The 17645-nt window shown below is 65.3% G+C and overlaps 1 protein-coding gene across 5 annotated transcripts in view; it reads left to right on the top strand.

Moving 5' to 3' along the window:
* PLCH2 (phospholipase C eta 2) overlaps positions 1–17645 on the top strand; it is a 71544-nt gene that overhangs the window by 28131 nt on the left and 25768 nt on the right. The window lies entirely within an intron of this gene.

Raw genomic sequence — 17645 nt, forward strand, 5'->3', positions numbered from 1 at the left:
CCGCCCCGGTCCGCATCGGGGGTGGGGCTCAGGACGCGCTGCCGGGACGGTTTGCGGACCTTGCAGGTGCAGTGGGTTAGTGACGCTCTGTCCTTGCGCCAGGAGCCCACTGGGGCTAAACCATCAGCTGTACCCTCCGTGGCCTCATCCCAGGTGGCCTTGCCTTCCCCCGAACGGGCCCTCATGACAAGGTCTACACTGGTGAGCCCTTTCTGACTTGTGTGTGCAGTTTGGTGTGGAGATGCATATGCTGTCACCCAAGATTTTTAAATGGTTTCCGTTCTACCAATGAGCGCTACGTAAGCAGTTATCTGAATGGAGTGATGGAGTAAATTTAGAAATAATTTGTACACAAAATTGCACCATCGGGAAGACCTGGGGCAGGCAACATTTGGAGGCTGGTTTCAGGCCGGCACCCTGTGACAGGGCCGTTTGTCCTTGGCCCAGGGAGCGGGCGGAGGCTGACGCCCAAGGTGGGGGTCCAGCAGACTGTCTCCCACTCCACTCACTCTCCTCTGGCTTCTGGGCCAAGAGCTCTTCTTGCCGCGGTGAGCATGGTCCGCTGGCAGACTGCTGCTGCCCTGGCCCCTGCCCGCCCTCAGCCCCCTCACTTTCTGCTCTGGGCCCAACCCCATGATCCCAGAGATCCCCGCTTTCCAGTGGAGTGGCCTGTTCTCTCCAGGGCTTTGCAAGTGCTGTGAGGCTCCAGGGGTCCTCAACTTCTGCTCACCCCTGCCCAGGGCTCCCCCAGGGAGCTGGGACCATTGGCTGCTACTCTGACTTCCTTAGACTAGATGCTCCCTGACGGTGGGGACTGCTTCTGATCGGCTCATCACTCCCGCTCCAGCCCCAGGCGCAGTGCCTGCCACGCAGCCGGTGCTGAATAATGTTGGCTGTTGGGGTGGGGGGTGGGGAGTTGAAGGGGTGCGAGGTGGCAGTGGGACAGGTGGGAGGGAGAAGGGCAGGGAAAGGCGGCCGGGGCGCGCACGTGTGGCTGAGCCTGGCCCTGCTGTGGGCGTGCATGCTGCCCGCGCCCCCTCTGGCCCAGGAGTCTGTCCAGGGCCTGCAGGCTTGGTGGCAACAGGCAGGCGTCTGACCCACGTGCACGCGCTTCTCATTTCAAGGATGTTTGTATTTGTAGTCGGTCTAAGTGGCCTGCCATCCCCGGGCCCAGGCGGCACTCGGGGGCCAAGGTGGGCGTGTGGTGCGGTACGGACTGGCAAGACTAAAGGGGTCACCTGGCTCCTGGAGGGCTGGCCCGGCCTGAGGTGGAGCAGGGGGTGGACAGACCCTGCTGGGGGATCGCAGCCGGGGTGGTCCTGGGTGGGCTGGGCTGGTGGCTGTGTGGCTGCGTTTGGCTTGGATCCTGGCCCGCTGTCTTGGTGCCAGGCCGGCCGGGGCTCTGCCTGGCCGCTGCACGCGGGCACAGTATCTAGGTCAGGCTGGTGCCATGAGGCAGGGCTGGGCAGGAAGGGCAGCGCCTGCTCCCGCGGGCTCTGTCCACTGGGGCCTCGGTAGCCTGGGGCTGGGCCCTGACCCAGTGACCTCCGCCAGGCCTCTCTGGCCTGGTCAGGGCTCGGGGCTGTCCTGGGGCCGCGGGGGTGTGTCGTGGCTGCAAGTGCCACGGGCGGGGGTGAGTGTGGTCTGTGGTCTGTTCCAGTGGGGACCCAGCCCATGGGCACCTGGGGGCCTGGGCATGTGGGCCTGGCCTTGACCATTCAGGCAGAGCCTTCTGGAAGCTCCCTCTCACCCCCTGCTGTCTGTGGCCACCTCTCCCGGCCAGCTCGCCATCACCCCGAATCACCCGTTCTCCCAGCCTCCTCCTGCAGGTTCCTCTGCGGCCCCAGGGCTCTGGCCAGATTGTTGGGGCCTCAGCTCCTCTCCTGCCCCAGCAGTCCTTGGGGACACTGTGGGACAAGGGCCTCCCCAGCCAGTGGGATTCCACCTCCCCTGTTGCCCCTTGACTCCAGCCATTCCTTGCTGTTGTGTGGACTTTGTTTGTTCCGTTCTTCTGCCTGGGCATTTAGCGATGCTCTTTTGAAGCTGTCTGTTGGCTCCGCTGGGCTTGGGGGGGACCAGGAAGCAGGGTCCTGCCCTTTTTCGGGACTGGATGGGGACGCTGGGGCTGGCGGGAACATCAGGCCCGGAGCAGCACCCTTCCTACCCGGGGCCTCCGCGCTGGGGTCTCCTGGGCCACTCACCCAGCCCCGCGTTTCTGTCCAGTTCTGGGTTTGCTCACATCCGCTTTCTCCCTCTTCCCCCTGGGCTCCTCTGTAGCTGGGCCTGCACCGGCCGCTCCCTGACAGCTACCTTACACTCTACTTGGCCCCACACTGTCTCTCCCGGGCATCTGTGGTCAGCCTGGCTTCCCTTGGTCTGTCCTCCTTTCCAGCTGGGCTGAGCACTGCTCCATGACCTTGATCTCAAGCCCGAGCCCTGGGTTCAGCTCATCACAGTGGTGACTTCATGCAGGGACCAGAGCCTAGCAGGGCAGGGGACCTTTGCATGGGGGACATGTGCGACCCAGCCTGGAGGAGTGTCCCCTGGCTGGTCCTCCATGCCACTTGCCTCTCCCTCCCCGGCTACTTCCCAAGGCAGGACGTTGCTCAGCCCGTACTGGCATGTTGAATGTGCGTCTCAGGCCGTGGGATGGGTCCAGCCACCCACGAGGACCTCCCGAGCGGCTCGATCTCTTAACAGAAGCTGTAACATTTATAGAACTCTTAAACCAACTAAGAAAGCAATGCTAAATTGGCTTCAGTGTTGAATTATTAATAAAACTTCCCCGGTGCGGCTGCTGGGCGGTGTGTCTCTCCCAGGGGCGGGGCTGTCAGCAGCGTCTCCTCACCCAAGGGGCTGCCTTTCCATCTTTCAACCTGCGCTTGGCTCTTTGGAGAGGTGAGTAAGGCGGGCCGAGCTGGCGGGGTGGGCCGTGGTGCTCACAGCCGCGGCGGCCACAGGGGCCAGTGTGACTGCTGGGGTGACCCGTCTGGAGGGGGAGCTGCAGGGGCTGTGGCCTGGGGCCTGCTCTCGGCTCTGCCTCTGCCTGGCTGTGAATCCCTTGCAAGACCTCTTTGCTCAGTTTTCCTATCGGAAAAGCAGACCTGGTGACATCCGGGGTCCCTCCTAACTCAGGCACTGGGAGGCAGCCTCGGAGAGGCAGAATCGGGGACCCCCAGAGCCCTACGCTGTGCGGCAGGTCCTGCAGCGACGGCGGGCCCTTGGCAGAGCCCCGCCAGTAACTGGGCTGCAGCCGCGAATCAGTTTCTTGCAGCGGGTCATGGGGAAGCGTTTCCTTGGAGATTTATGTAGGACAGAATCCGGAAGCCAAAATCCAAGGTGCCCCGTGGAGGTTTCTGAGGGCGTAAGTCTGCTTCTGCTCCCCCGGTGGGATGGGGATTTCTCACAGCCTCCCGCTCCTGGAGGTGGTCAGACACCCCGGCTGTGGCCACTCAGGCACCGATCAGGGCTTGCGGCCCTGAGGACAGCAAGGCAGTGCGCTTGGGGCTTGGGCCCCGTCCTCTTTGCCTGGTGGCCACCAAGAGGGCATCGCACTTGAACCTTTGGTGCGAATGGCCTGGCCCCAGCTGGGACCCCCACCTAGTGCCCACTGCTCCTCACTGCCCTGCAGACCTACCTCCACGGCCTCAGCTGGAGGCTCCGGGCCAGCCAGGACCTCAGGACAGCTGGGCCTCCCTTGGTTACACGTAGGGACGCTGAGGCCAATGGGCGGTGAGTTCCCAAGGGTCACACGGAGGCAGGTGGTTTGTTCATCCTGACACAGGCTGTGCACAGTGGTGCTGCCACTGGGCACACACACGTGCATACATACAGGCCCTCGGGGGTCCCCCTGAGACAGGAGAGGCCCTGGCCTGGTTGTGGCCCAGGTCTTGGTACCCCACCCCAGGACAGGGGCTGCCTAAATGGTTTTTTTTTGGAGATCAGAGGTGTAAGCGTTCCCTGCAGGACTGTGGAAAAAGGGGCTGCATCATATCCTTTAAGTAAATCATGAAACTGAGTGAAAGCAGGTTTCAGGGTGTGGCAGGGCGTGGAGGTCGGGGACCCATGTTCTGCCCACTGGGACGCTGGGCAGCCCTGGCCCCTCTTGGGGTCCCTGTCCAGTCTGTAGAGCAGAGCAGGGAAGCCCCCCCAGCTGAGACAGAACTAGAAGGAGACGCTGTAGGGTCTGGGGTGACAGCAGGAGACTTGGGCTGCACCTAGCATGGTGCCAGCATGAGGCGACCCACAGAGCACATGCTGGGCATTGGGGTGGCTCTGGGTGGGGAAGCCCTGCCCCTCGAGGAGGGAAGAGCTTGGCAGGGTCCTGTTGTGGTCCGGTTGTCGGGAACGGGTGGTGAGTGGCTGCCCTCCTGTGCAGAGCCAGGTCCCGGGAACACGTGTGCAGTGACCCACTGTACAGGCAAGGAACTTACAGGCCTGGCCTGGAGCTCAGGGCTTGGGGCCCAAGGTCCAGGTCAGCCCCATGTCTTAGGGCGTAGTGTCCCCTGGCCTCCTCCTGCCAATGCTTGGAAATCGAAGGACAGACCCAGCTGGAGCTCACAGCCAGATCCAGCCTCAGACTGGCCCCTGCTGGACACAGTGGTTTAGACCTGGTCCCAGAGACAGGGGTACGTGGGGTGACAGCTCCGGGCTTAGTCCCCCTCAGCTGTTTTGACCTGCAGGAACACATCCACCACTCCTGCCCTGGGCATCCAAGTCCGGGCTCTGTCCCCCGGGGTGGGGAAGCCCCTCCCTGGTAACCCCAGGACTAAGCGGGGCCCTCTGCCACCCCCCACCCCCAGGTCAGCTCCGAGGCAGGTTAGTGTAGCTGGGCCTCATCCTGGTGCAGGGCCAGGCCTGCAGGAGGGAGGGAAGGAGGCAGCTCAGGCCACAGAAGGACAGTGTGCCCCGTGGGAGGAGCAGGGCCTGGGAGTCTGGAACTGAGGCTTGAGGGCACAGGGCACCCACCCCAGAGAGAGGGGCCCACTCCCCTGTCACCTGACAGTATCTGTTTATCCCAGGCCCTCTTCAAACAAGAAGGGAGTGAAGCTCCGGGGGGCTGGGTGGCCCCTCGTCCTTGTGCAGCCCCACCCACCGCTAGCCAGGCCAAATGCTTGCAAAGGCGCAATTTTGCTTAAATGCCCAGAAAGGAGATTTAGGAGATCAGAATCTTAAGCAAATTAACATGTGCAGCGGGCAGCTTTTAATCACCACCTTTAATCGCAGACGAACAGAAACCGTCTTGCTGGGCTGTGAGCGGTGGGTGGGGCTGGCGACACCGTTGGATTATTCATTAGAACCTGAACTTGAGTTTCATCCGGGTTCTCCGCAGGGGAGGGCTGGGGGGCGCTTTCGTGGAACCCTGCGGTCTGAACGCCCTCGCCCCATCCTCACTCTCTGGGGCCTGTCTTGGGTTTTGCCTCTCACCTCCTCTTCTGGGACTTTGGGGCTGCTGGCCCTTTCCCAGAGGGGATTGGACTTACGAAGCCCGGGGTGGGCTGCCGGGCCGCCCCTGCTCGTCTGCTCCCTGGCCCTGGTCATCTCTTGCACGTTTGCACTTCGTGCGTCTGCTTGGACTGACCCCCGCGCCTGGCCTGGTAGACCCCACCTCAGCCTTCCCAGCTCAGCTGTAGGACCCCTCCTGCCTGCGGTCTCTGCCAGCCCCTCGGACAGGCCAGGACCCTGACTGCGCTGCACATAGTAGGGCCAGTGTGGACACACGAGGGCTGCAGTGTTGGCTCAAGAGGGCAGGTCTCCAGAGCCCAGCTGGTGGCCGCTCTGACCCGGGGCCAGGGCTCCGGGAGCTGCAGCCGAGGGAGGGTGGCTCTCCCTTTAAGGGAGCTGGGCAGCGGGCCCTGGGGCCTTCTCTGAATGGGATCCAGGTGGCAGTGGTGACAGCTGACACGGCTCTCTTTCCCGTCCACACCTGGGGGCCTTGCTGGCAAGAAGCAGTCACGTCTTGGGGAGACAGCAGCTCAGAGAGCTCTGAGGAGCCCTGGGTCCTCCTGTTCAGGCCTGTCGCCTGCCTGCCCATCACCAAACTGGGCTCCCTCATCCCCGTACACCTCCTTGGGCCACCCTCTGGGCTGTGGGTCAGCCCTGCCAGACGGGGCTTCCGGCAGAAGCGGCAGCTTTTAGAACAGCACCCCAGGGACCGAGATCTCTTGTTGATCTGGGAAATGTTGCTTCCCTCAGATTCTGGACACAGCAGGTCAAACCCAAACACAGCCAGAGAGAGGCAGGCTTTGCTGGGGGTCAGGACCAGGTGGGGGCTGCCAGGCACTCTGCCCCCTGCTTGGCTCTGGGCAGGACCCAGCAGTGTGCTGGGGTGGGGGGCTATTCTCCCAGACCCCACAGGCTTCTGCAGGACCCTCACTGAAGGCCATGTGGGAGGCAGGGAGGGAACACAAGAGGGAGTTGGATGCCAAGGGGCTGGGCTGTCACCAGGAGCTCCTGGACACCCACTGTCACCTCCCACCCCTGCCCCAACAGGACAGCCACCTTGGGAGTGCTGAGCCTTCTTGGGGATTGGGTGATGTCCTGGATCCAGCCCATGTGCTGGGGGGAGGCTTTGTGCAATGCTCAGAGGGACCCTGTGGTTGTGGGGGGATGCCAGTCTGGGGGGACATTTGTCTCCTGGTAGAAAGGCCAACCTGGAGGATGGGAGAGAGGTCAGGGATGGCCGGGGTTGGTGGCCAGAGCCCCTGCTGGAGGAGTGCACAGCACTGCGCCCTCCTATCCCCCTGCCCCTGCACCCCAACCCCACCACCCTTCCCCACCCCTGCCCGGCATGCACCACCCTCACCCTCCGTGGGCCCCAGCCCTGCAGCGGCAGAGGCAGCAGCAGTGGCAGCGAAGGGTTAAGGCAGGCGGGGCTCCCACGGGAGGGGCGGTCCAGGCAGCAGCAGCAGCAGCGGCTAGGCTCAGCAGCGTGTTGATCGGGCATGGGCACCGTGCGAGGGGCACCTGGCTCAGACACGGGGACACGCGGGGCCAGCACGCCGCCCGGGGACCCCTCAGGCTGTGCAGGTAGTGGCGGGGGTGGCGCCCAAGGGCCATGGAAGCGCCTGGGGACCCCGGCGGGCTAAGCCGGGACCAAGGTAAGGGAAACAGGAGGGGCTCGAGGAAGAGGCTGTGACTGCCTCTGCGGGGAGCCCAGGGCCAGGTGCTGAGCTGCCCATCCGTGACCCACTGACCCCACGTGGGCAGTGCTTGACCCCCTCCCCCAGGGGTCTCCAGGACAACCCCGTTCCCATCAACACCTGCATAGCTCCCCCCCACATCACCCCTACCTGTGCTGGCATCTCCTTCAGAAGGGTGGAGACAATCCTGATGGGCGGCGGGAGGAGGTGCCCCGGCAGAGCCGACAGTTCCCTGACCACCAGCCTGCCCCCAGCGGACATCAGCCTCAGTGGGTGGGTCAGATCTGGGGGTGTCCTCACCTGTGGGGCCCTGGGAGCTTGCCTGTCCACCTCATCCCCATCCAGGGCGGGTGGAGCTTTTGTCAGCACCATGGACAGGGCAGCATCCACTCTCCCTGAGGGACCTGCCCTTGTTTGCTGAACACTGGCACCGGGGTGTGGACCATTTCTTGCTCAAATCTGTCACGCTATCCTGACCTGGGGGCCTGGGCACTGCCCTGGGTGGGCTCACAGGTCAGCAGGGGCCTGAGCAAAACCAAGGGGCTTGGGTGCGAGAAGGCCCCATTCTGCAGGGATGGAATGGGGCAGAGCGTCTCTGGGGCAGCCTCTGTCTGCCCCCAGCGCAGCACTTGCTCTGAACCAGGGCTGGGAGGGGAGGCCAGCGGCGTGGCTGCAGCAGGAGGAACTTGGGCCAGACAACAGAAGAACTTCCTGATTAAGGGCTGGGATTCCAAGGACAGTAGAAGCTGCTTCTGGTAATTTGTCTGAGTCCTGGTTGTCCTGGACCTGATTTGTTCTGCTCTCTGACTGACGTGGACACAAGGGAGGGACTGGGGAGCCTTGGAGAGCATGTGTAGGGAGCAGGGAAATCATTGCTAGGTGGATGGACTGAGAATGGGTCCCTGCCAGTGTCTCTGATGAGCGGTGTGACCTCAAGCAAGGCACTGGCCCTCTCTGAGCTTCTGGTGGAAGAGAGGGATTGCATGAGTTTGCCTTCATATGGTGGCTGTGAGAAGAGTGTGCCGGGCCCGTGTGTCTGCTCCAGAAATGCCTGTCCCCTCCCGGGCCACCCCTCCCGGCTGAGATGTCCTTTATGACTGGAGGACAGCGTGGCAGGTGTAGACAGGACTGGTGGTGCAGACACTCCTGGCTTGGCTGCGTGCTCAGGCCCCCACGGGGGCACCCACTCCTCGACTGCAGTCCCTAGTACGGGGCAGCGTTCACATGGGTGGGTCGTCCCTGGGCAGAGCCTGGCCCAGCCCGTTCCTGCCAATCTGGCCTGTAGAGAGCCCCGTGGACTCGGCATTCCGGGGCCAGCCCAGCCTCGGCCAGGACCACTGGGTTCAGGATGCCTCAAAGCCCCAAGGTCCGGGGAGTGTCGACACAGCCAGGGTCCACAGCCAGCGAGCGAAGAGTCTGGTCTTGGGAGGGGAGTGGGTGGCAGCAGCAGGAGTAGCTGGGAGCCCACCCTCCACGCCCCATCCTCTGGGCGGGGGGCTCGGCCAGTCTCCAGGGAGGAGGCACGCGGCATGGCCCTCCTGTGCTGGCACGAGCGTGCTGGCGGCCCCTCCCAGGGAGAGAGCAGTCTCAAATGTGCAGCTGAGGACGGAGCAGACAGTGGAGTCTTGGGTCTGGCCTCCATCTGCACAGCTAATGAGCTGATGGTGATGGTTTCGCCGCTTCTGTCACCTCTCTCCTGGAAAGACAGTGGCTGGGCCCCCGCCAGGAAGTGCCCCTGTCCTGGGGCAGGGGGTGGACGGGGGGCTGCGAGGGGCCCTCTCCTGCGCTGTGCCAAGGCCGGCCCCCCGTGCACAGAGAGCTGTCGGTGGGAGGGGCACTGAGGAAGGGGATGAGTAATCCAAAATGCCTGTTTCTTTCTGGGACTTCGCTGCCGGCCCGGCATACGTGGGCTCCCTCCGGCTGGATGGACTTCCTGTGCGGGAAAGGCCAGTGGGCGTGGGCCTCCAGGTGGGGCAGCTGACCCCTCCCCAGGATGGCCTGTTTCCCTGGCTCCTGGGGACCTGTGGAGAGAGAAAGTCACCTGCCTGGGCAGCCCTTGACCAGGGCCCCCTCCCCCACCAGGGCCGTGTGAGTGGAGGACCCCAGAATGGGGCTTTGCGTGCTGGCCAGTCGGCCAAGGGAGGAGTCAGCCCCCAGAGCCCACCTGCTTGAGCAGCACCAGGGGCCTGTGGACCCCCTCAAGCTTGGTGTCCTGGGGCGGTGCCTAGGGGAGGCTCCGTCAGCAGGCAGGTCCTTGGGAGCCGTGAGGAAGCCCCCGCCCTGACCTGGGGTCCCCCCAGGCTGCTCAGATCCAGGGACCCACAGACAGGCCTCTAGGTGACTTAGGGTGGCCCCACCTTCACACTGAGCACGAGCTGGCCCGGCCCAGGCCCCAGTCTCCATCAGCTAAGCCCCTGCTTCCTTCGGAAACTCTCCCTGGTGGTCAGGCCCCTGTGGTAGAGGTGACCTGGGCTGGTTCAGGCAGCTCCTCTGGAGGGGACTCAGTGGTGGGCGTGGGGGGTCGTCACAAAGGGGAGACCCAGGGAGGGCCCACTGGCCCCACAGGGCAGGTGGCAGGGCTGGGCAGCTGGCCCAGGGCCCAGGTTGGGTGGGAGTGGGGGTCCTGCACGAGGTGTGGGAAACCTCAGGAGGCCCAACTTTCCATAACATCCTTTCTGCGCTGAGGCTCCAGGGCTCCGGGGAGCTGCCTCGAGGTGGCCGGCTGCCCTGGCTGGGAGGAGGGGCCGGGCCAGGGGACTCGGCCTTCTTCTGTTTCTCATCTCCTTGTGGCTCTGTGCCTGCTCTGCCCAGCAGCCGTCCAGCCCCACCAGCTGCTGCCGGGCCTCCCACGCTGGCCTGGGTGGGTGTGGGGTGGAGCCAGGGCCTACGTGCCAGTACCTCGAGGACCCCTCCGTCGGAGCTGCCCTGCCCGCCCTGCAGGAATCTCCGCTGCTCCCAACAGGCAGGCCAGGCTCCAACTGGTGCCTTTTCAGGAAAGCATCCCCACTCTGTGGCACCGCTGTGAGCCTCTCTCCCTCCGCAGTGCTCACCGGTGCTCCCTGGGGCCCGTCCCCAGCACAGGCAAGGCACCTGCCTCCAAAGCGGGGACATCGGCCCTCAGGCACGCCTCCCCAGCCCCCACCCGTGAGTGCACAGACGTGAGCACGGGAGCCGGGACGGAGCCCCGGGAACATGTGGACCGGGCATCTTGGAGGGCAGGAGGCCGCGGACAGCAGCTTGCAGAGAACTCCCCACAAGGACTGTAGGGCGTGACTGAGGAGTAGGGGCTGCTAGGGCTGGTGCGAGGAGGCCCCGGGCTCTGCTGGGAGGGCAGAGGAATGTTGACTATTGGGACCCTGCTGTCCTGAGGACCCCAGGCCCCCCGCGGTGCTCAGAAGGCTCTGTAATGGCATGGGGGCTCACTGCACGGGAAGGGGCTTCTCCAGGGGGCCATGCAGGACACTGGACCCCCCTACCTTAGAGAACCTCCTGTCCACCCATGCCCCCTGGGACAGCTGTGGATGGCTGCAACCAGCACAGGTGCTTCTGTCCCATCTCGCTCTGCTGGGTGGTGGACAGGGAGGCCCCGCTGGCCCTGCCTCCAGCTGATCCTGCCAGGGGCTCCTGCCACCAGCTGGGGATGGGCCAGGCAGCTGCCATCCCTGCCCAGAGCAGGAGCGGCCGGGGGCTCCTGAGAGCTGGTGGACGGTGCCGGCCCAGCCAGCTGGCCTGTCGGTGGTGGATGGAGAGTCGGCTCCCACCTTTAGGACACTCAGTCCCTGACTCCCTGAGGTCTGGGGCACAGGCCAGGAGAAGGGGTGGCGCAGAACCTGGTCTGCTGGCCCCCAGGTCCCCCTCTGGCCCTCCTCACTGCGGAGCTGGGCAATACGGGGGGGGGGGCCAGGCCCCCTGCCCACCAAATGCTGATCTCTCCCGCTGCAGGACGAGCTGCCTGCCCCGTGGAGAGGGCTCGCGGGAGGAAAAGGGCACATCCTGGCGAGGGGTGTCTCCCTCCCCGGCTGCTTCCTTGCCCCCACATTGGCCCTCAGCCCTCCCCCAGGCTTGTCTGGGACCCGGCCACACCCTGCTCTGGCTCTGCTGCCCTGCCCTCGGGCTGGCCTGGGCCCCTGTGCCCCACCCGCTCCCTGGCCCCAGGCACAGCCACCCTGGGGTCTTGCCCAGGGGGTGGGCTTGAGGGAGCCAACTCAGACTCCCTGATAAAATAAAAATAGTTGGGGAGGAGGCACCCAGACGTGCGGGGGGGACGAGCAGCTTCCCAGACGTTTAAATAATCTCCACCATATGTGAGTGGGCCTGCTCCTCCCTCCTGGAGGCGCTGCCAGGGCCGGGCCGAGGCCTGGGGGTGCTGGAGCTGGCGCAGGGGCTGGGGCAGGGCGTCTATCCCCCCCCCCTCCTGTTTGCCGGAGCACAGTCTGAGCGCCCACTGTGTGCCGAGCTGGTCCTGCAGCAGAGAGCCGAGATGCAGAGCAGGGAGGAGGCTGACAGGGGCTGAGGTCCCCATGAGGGGCTGTGGCCAGGACAGAGTTGGGGGACAGGGCCAGAGAGCCTCGGGCCCCAGATGTCCCACTGTTGCTGACCGGTCTAAGTGAAGTGAACCCCGAAGGGCCCGTTTGAAGTTTCTTCGAGAAGGCAAAGAGGTATCAGAGGAGGGAGGGGCTGGAGGCAGACATGCAGGGAGAGGAGAAGGCTGGTTTGTCCCATTTGTCCCATGAAGGGCGAGGGAACAAGGCGTGTGCACCTGCTGGGGAGGGGCCCGCAGCACCTAGAAAGTCCGCGCACGTGTGTGTGTGTGTGTGTGTGTGTGTGTGTGTGTGTGTGTGTGCGCTCGCACTGGGAAGCCTGTGGGTGTAATTTGTGGGTTTTGTTGGAAGATTAAATTGATTTTCCAGCCTTCCTTGGGGGCGAGGCGGAGATGCTGGCTGCCGCTGTCCCTCGCTGCCTGCTGCGTTAGGACAAGATCGATCTCTACCGTAAAAACAAAATTAAGCTGGTGCTGCCCGGCTTCCGACTGCAAGGGCTCTTCCTCCTAGGAGCAGCGGTCACCCGTGTCCTGTGGCTGCCTGTGTCCTGTGGCCACCATCCTCTGCAGAGCTTGGGGAAGGAAGGAGTGAGGGGGCTGGGGTCACCTGCTGACAGACGGGGAACTGAGGCACGGGGCTAGACGAGGCCAGGCTGTCCGGGTCAGTGGTTCTGCCACGGTGCGGGGGCCGATGCCAGGAGGGTCCCAGGCGCCTCTTCTGTGGGTGTCCCTGTGGGGTCAGAGCACCACGGGCCTCCCTGTGCCCTCTCCCCGCCTCGGGAGGTGGCGCTCCCTGTCTGCTGGGCACCTCTGTACACCAGGCTCCCCGGGGCTGCAGCTGGAGGTGTTGGCGCTGCCTGGACAGCTGAGCCCCGGAGAACTGGCCTGCTGTGGCAGTGCTGGTGACAACCACGCCAGACACTGGCTTCGGGCCGCCTCCAGGGGCTAGCTTGGCGACCTGGCCCTGTGCTCGCTCACCCTCAAGTGTCTGCTGCGGGGGCCGGTCCCAGCAGTGCAGGGGCAGAGCCGGATGGGACGGGACATCCCCACCCAGGAGTGCCCCGGGGGTGACACAGCGTGCAGACGTGTACATGTGGTCCCGTCAAGCGGCAGCGAGGAGCCTTGAGGGAATAATTCAGGGTCACCAGACAGAGGACCAGGAGAGGGCAGTGCTGCAGAGAGGCTTGCAGGTGGTGCCCCTGGTGTGTGCCGGGCGCGCGTGAGGAGGAAGAGGCCTGGGGAGCTGCAGATGGGGGCCTGGGGACCCCCTACTCCTTCCTGACCAGGGCTGCTGGCTCCCTGTCCTGGTCTGGGGGCCCGCGGTGGTTCCAGTGCAGGGCGAGCCTCCTGTCTGGGCCTGTCGGTCAGGGTGGGACTTGTGGGGGCCCAGAGGCCAGAGGCGGCTGCTCCATTTCCACCTGAGCACCCTCACACCCAAGGGCCAGTGCAGTGCACCAGGCGTCTGGGCTCCAGCAGAGAGGCTCCCTACCCGAGGGTATGGACCACAGCTGGGGTCTGGGACCTTCTGAGACAGGGCAGCCTCCCCTGGGCAGTGTGCTGGGACCCCAGCAGTAGGGAGCGCGTTGGGTAGGGGTTGGTTGGCTCTCCTGCCGGCGTAGGGGTCGGGTGAGCCTGGCCCAGGTGTGAAAGGTGTCCCCAGGCCGCATCTGTGACCCCATTATGGGGCAGGGGTGGGGCTAAGCCCTTCTCCTTCCAGGCGTCAGAGGGTCTGCTTTCAGGCAGCCCCAGGGTGAGGGGTTTCTCAGGTCCTGGGACCTGGGCCCCCAGTGTGACTCTGAAGGGGTGGAGGGTGGGGCTGGCTCCTGCGACCACGTGTAGCTGTGGGGGTGCTAGCTGGTATGGCTGGCCTGGTGCCTTTGGGGAGCTGGTGGGGGATGGGAGGCTGGGGTGCGCCCTGCCCCCCACCTCACCATGTTCCCCCCACCTCCCTGCCCTCCCCCCACCTCCCCGTGCTCCCCCACCTCCCCATGCTCCCCCCCACCTCCCCACGCTCCCTCCCACCTCCCCTGCCCCCCACCTCCCCTCGCTCTGTGCTTCTGGTGCTGCTGCCCCTGCACCTGCTCCTGCACCTGCTCCAGGCCCGGGACTGTCAGCAGCTGTCCTGGAAGAGGGGGTGGGAGCTCGGGAGAGCAGGCAGGCAGGGTGCAGTTGCCTCCTGGTCTGAGGGCTGAGCCCTGCAGGCTTGGGGCCTGTCATGGGTTCAAGCCCAGCTTGGCGATTACCTGGGGTGTGGTCTCTGACCCAGTGTGCTCAGCTGCACCAGGGGGTGGCACAGATCACCCCCCACACCAAGTGTCCCCTCCCAGTGTCCCCAGGTCCTGGGGCCGGCTTTGTACAGTGGCTACAGTTCTCTGCCCACTTGTCTCATGGGGAGTCAGAGGGGGCTGTGGGTCACCTGGGTCCCCTGGGCAGTGGAGGGGCCCCACCAGCAGAGCCCTGGGTCAGGCCGGATTAGCTGGAACCTCATCTGCCTGGTCAGCAGAGGATTACAGCCTGGGCATCTTTGGAGCACTCAGGGAGTCTGGGGTACCGGGGCCCGGCCCCCTCAATCTGTGTCCCCTCCCAGAGCCCCTGCCCTGGCAGATGGGGGCACTCAAGGCTCCCTGTCTGATGGCTGAGAGCCCAAGGGTGTGACCTGAGGAGGGGGCTTTGGGGGTGGGAGGTAAGCATACCCCGAGTGGAGCCAGCTATGGGTGGAGGGTGCAGGGGAGAAGAACGGTGTGACCAGCTGGGAGCTGGTTTGGAGGAGCTGCAGGCTTTGGTGCAGGAGGGAATGGCCCAGGGCCGCCTAGAGGATGGGGGCAGTGACCACAGGAGGATCAGCCGCTCAGGAGGGGTGGAGTCACGCCCGGCCCAGGGCACTGAGAGTGTGCGCCATCGGGCCTCAGCCAGGCCTGTCCCTGGACCTGCCTCCTGGCTCTGGGCTGGTCCTGTTGCTCCCCTGGGGTGTCTGGGTCTCCCTCCCTCCAGAACCCCCAAGGCAAGGGGTGCCGGCAGGCCCCATCTTCCTGAGGACACCTGGGACTCCTTCCCCTTTCCCGTTCCAGAGGCGAGAAGCTCCCAAGTAGGACTGCCTCTGCGAGGGGCCGACCAGTGCCTCTTGGGCAGAGGCTCTTAACTGGGTTCTGGCGCTTGGCTTTGAGTCCGTCACAGCGGGCCTGGCCGCTGGGGCCTGGTCCTCGTGGTCAGCCCAGGCGGCCTATCGCTGTCCCCTGAGAGCCTGCTGCCACCTCCCTCCCTGACCTGGGACCTCAGCCAGTGTCCCAGGCTGCCGGCCTCTGGTGCCTCCCGTCCCTGGCTCTGTGGCCTGGGCCCCCGCCCCTCCCCTCTGCACTGGGGAGGGCAAGGTGACTGCCCCTGTCTCAGCACAGCCCGGGAGCAGTGGGATTCATGGCATGAGGATGAGGGCTTGCAAGCCCAGCACCGCTACGGGCTGCTGGGGACACAGGGACCTGTGCTGTGCCTGCGGTGCTTGGGAGGGGGCTCCGGGGGGCTGGGGGCTCGTGGGCTCAGTGGCAGGAGGACCCTGAGTTTCTGGGGACAAGGTCCCCGTCCTTGCTGCTGCCAGTTGCTGTGGCTGGGGTGGGGTCCTGCCCCTCCGGCCTTGGGTCACTGTATGCCAGGCAGGCCTTCCCTGGGAGCCTGGGATACCCAGCGGCCCCTGGCCCACGGGAGGAGGGTGTTATCACCCTCTCTGTCTCTCCTGCTTGCCCCAGAGCTGCCCACGGGGCAGACGGCTCCTTCTGGGCTCTGCTGCCCTCAGCTGCCCTTGTGTGGGCCTTAGCTGGTGTGGCCTTGACTGGACCTTGTGTCTGGTTTGCTGGAAGCGGGCACATCCACCCTGGGTCCGGTCCTCTTCCTCCAGGCCCGGTCAGTCATGAGGAGGGCAGTGGGCCCAGGCCAGCCCAGCCCCTGGGGGCAGCATTCTGCGATGAACAGCAGAGTCTGGGGGCTGCAGCTACCTGTCCGGGTCCTGGGGCTGGATGAGGGAGGCAGGCATGGCTACCCCCAGGCTTGGGGGACCCGCACACTTCAGCCAGTGCCGGGAGTCACAGCCGAAAGGGGCGCAGCGTGGCCTGGGTCCTCCCTGGGTCAGACAGGCCTGGCCAGGCAGCCCCACCCCAACTCGGCTCCAGGTCTCCAGCCCACGGGGAGCGGGGGCGGGAGGGCAGGATACTGCTGCTCTGTCTCAACTCCTGGCCCACAGGGTCTTCAGGAGACCACTCAGAGCTCCCCGTGAGTACTGCAGAGGTGGGGTGAGAGCAGAGGCTTCTTCTGGGGCTTGGGCGGCGATGGTGCAGGGCATCAGTGTGGAGAGGATGGTGGGGAGGCCGCCCCCAATGGGGTCCCATGAGAACCGTCTCTCCAGGCCTCACAGATGTGCTCTTTGGGTCCTCAGGGAGGCCACCCATCTGTCCAGCCTGTCGTTACTCAGCCGGGGTGTGGGGGCTGGTGGCCTGGGGCCTTGGACGACACTGCCACCTGCCCAGTGCCCTCCTGGTCCCCAGCTGGGAGTTCCCTTGGCCTAAATCCTCTGGCCAGCTGGGCTGGGTCCAGGCTGGATTAATGCAGGGGGTTGGGCAAAGGATGGGCGGGGCTGGCTGCGGCACTGCGGCTCCCCCGCCTCCAGAGCCTGGGATGCTGCTTCTGCTGGGACCCCCCTGTGGCCCGGCTGCGTGGGCGGGTGGACTGGCCTGGGGGCCGTTTGGGACAGCAGGTGACAGTTGGGCCAATGCCAGAGGGGCCTGGGAGCAGCCCTTCGGGGGCCTCAGAGGGAAGTGAAGGGGAGGAAGAAGCAGAGGAGAGAAGGGGACTGCCCTCCCCTGGCTGATCTGCTGCTGAGGTGGGGTGGGGGGTGCTGGCCCTCTCTGGCCTCCGGGAGCACACCCTTGGCCATCATCGAGGCATGTCCGTCCTCTGGCCGTTTATCCCCAGCCGGACCAAGGGAACAGTGGCCTGCCTGGCAGAGGCCTTCCTCTGGGTCAGCGGGAGCGTGGCTGTGTCCCCGCGGTGGCAGCTTGGCCCACTAGGTAAGGGGGCTGGCCTGCCCGGTCATCTGGGACAGGGACTGGCCTGATCCTCCCTGGCCAGAGCCCCACCCAGCCCCAGGGTCACAGGACCAGGTGGGTGGGGGCTGCTCCTGGGGGTGTGCAGGTCCCAGGGGCTTTCACCCAACCCCCCACTCAAACCTGTAACCTCCTGACCCCTCAGGTTTCCCTGTGGGGTCATGGGGTCCCAGCAGCATCCCCATGCCTGCGTCTCTGACCCTGACTCGGCCTGGAGGCAGAACCCCAGCCGGGCAGTGGGGAAGGAGGGGGTGAAGGAGTCGAGGGGAAGGGGGGTGCGGGTGGGGCCCCGGTGGATGTGCTGGGGGCCGTCAGGCAGCTCCAGAGCTTTCTCTGAGGGGGGTTTCTGGTTCTTTGGGGGCAGTGGCACCTTCAGCCCAGGTGGGGTGAGGCCAGCACGTGATGGCCCTTCGAGGCAGGCAGACTGCCCTTGGCTGCTGTGAGACTCCGGCAGGTGATGGGAGGGTGGCATGTCTGTCTTGGGGGGCGGGGGCGGCCCACAGAAGGCCCGTTCGGGTCTATCCTCCTGCCCCGCCGGGCCTCTGTTCCAGCTGGCAGATGGGGCCTGGTCCAGGTGCCACCTTCCGGAATCTTGTTCCAGGCCTCTGGGGCCTGGCTCTGCCCTGTCTCCTGCCTCACCCCTCCCTCCTGCTGCCTGCGTCCCATGGTGCTGGGTCCTTACCTCCCGAAGTCTCCCGTGGAGCCCAGCCTCCCTGGGTACCACTCCCTGCGCTGCCCCCACCCTCCGCAGTGTCTGCAGTTCAAGGTCAGGGATTGGCTTCCTCCGAGAAGTCCTCACTGACTGATCCCCGAGGCTGGCGCTGCCCGTGGGCGGCGAGCACTGCCTGAGGGTCCCTCACTGGGGGACCTCGTGGG

The sequence above is a fragment of the Camelus ferus genome, chromosome 13 (genome assembly GCF_009834535.1).
Source record: "Camelus ferus isolate YT-003-E chromosome 13, BCGSAC_Cfer_1.0, whole genome shotgun sequence".
In the NCBI taxonomy this organism is placed as follows: Eukaryota; Metazoa; Chordata; class Mammalia; order Artiodactyla; family Camelidae; genus Camelus; species Camelus ferus.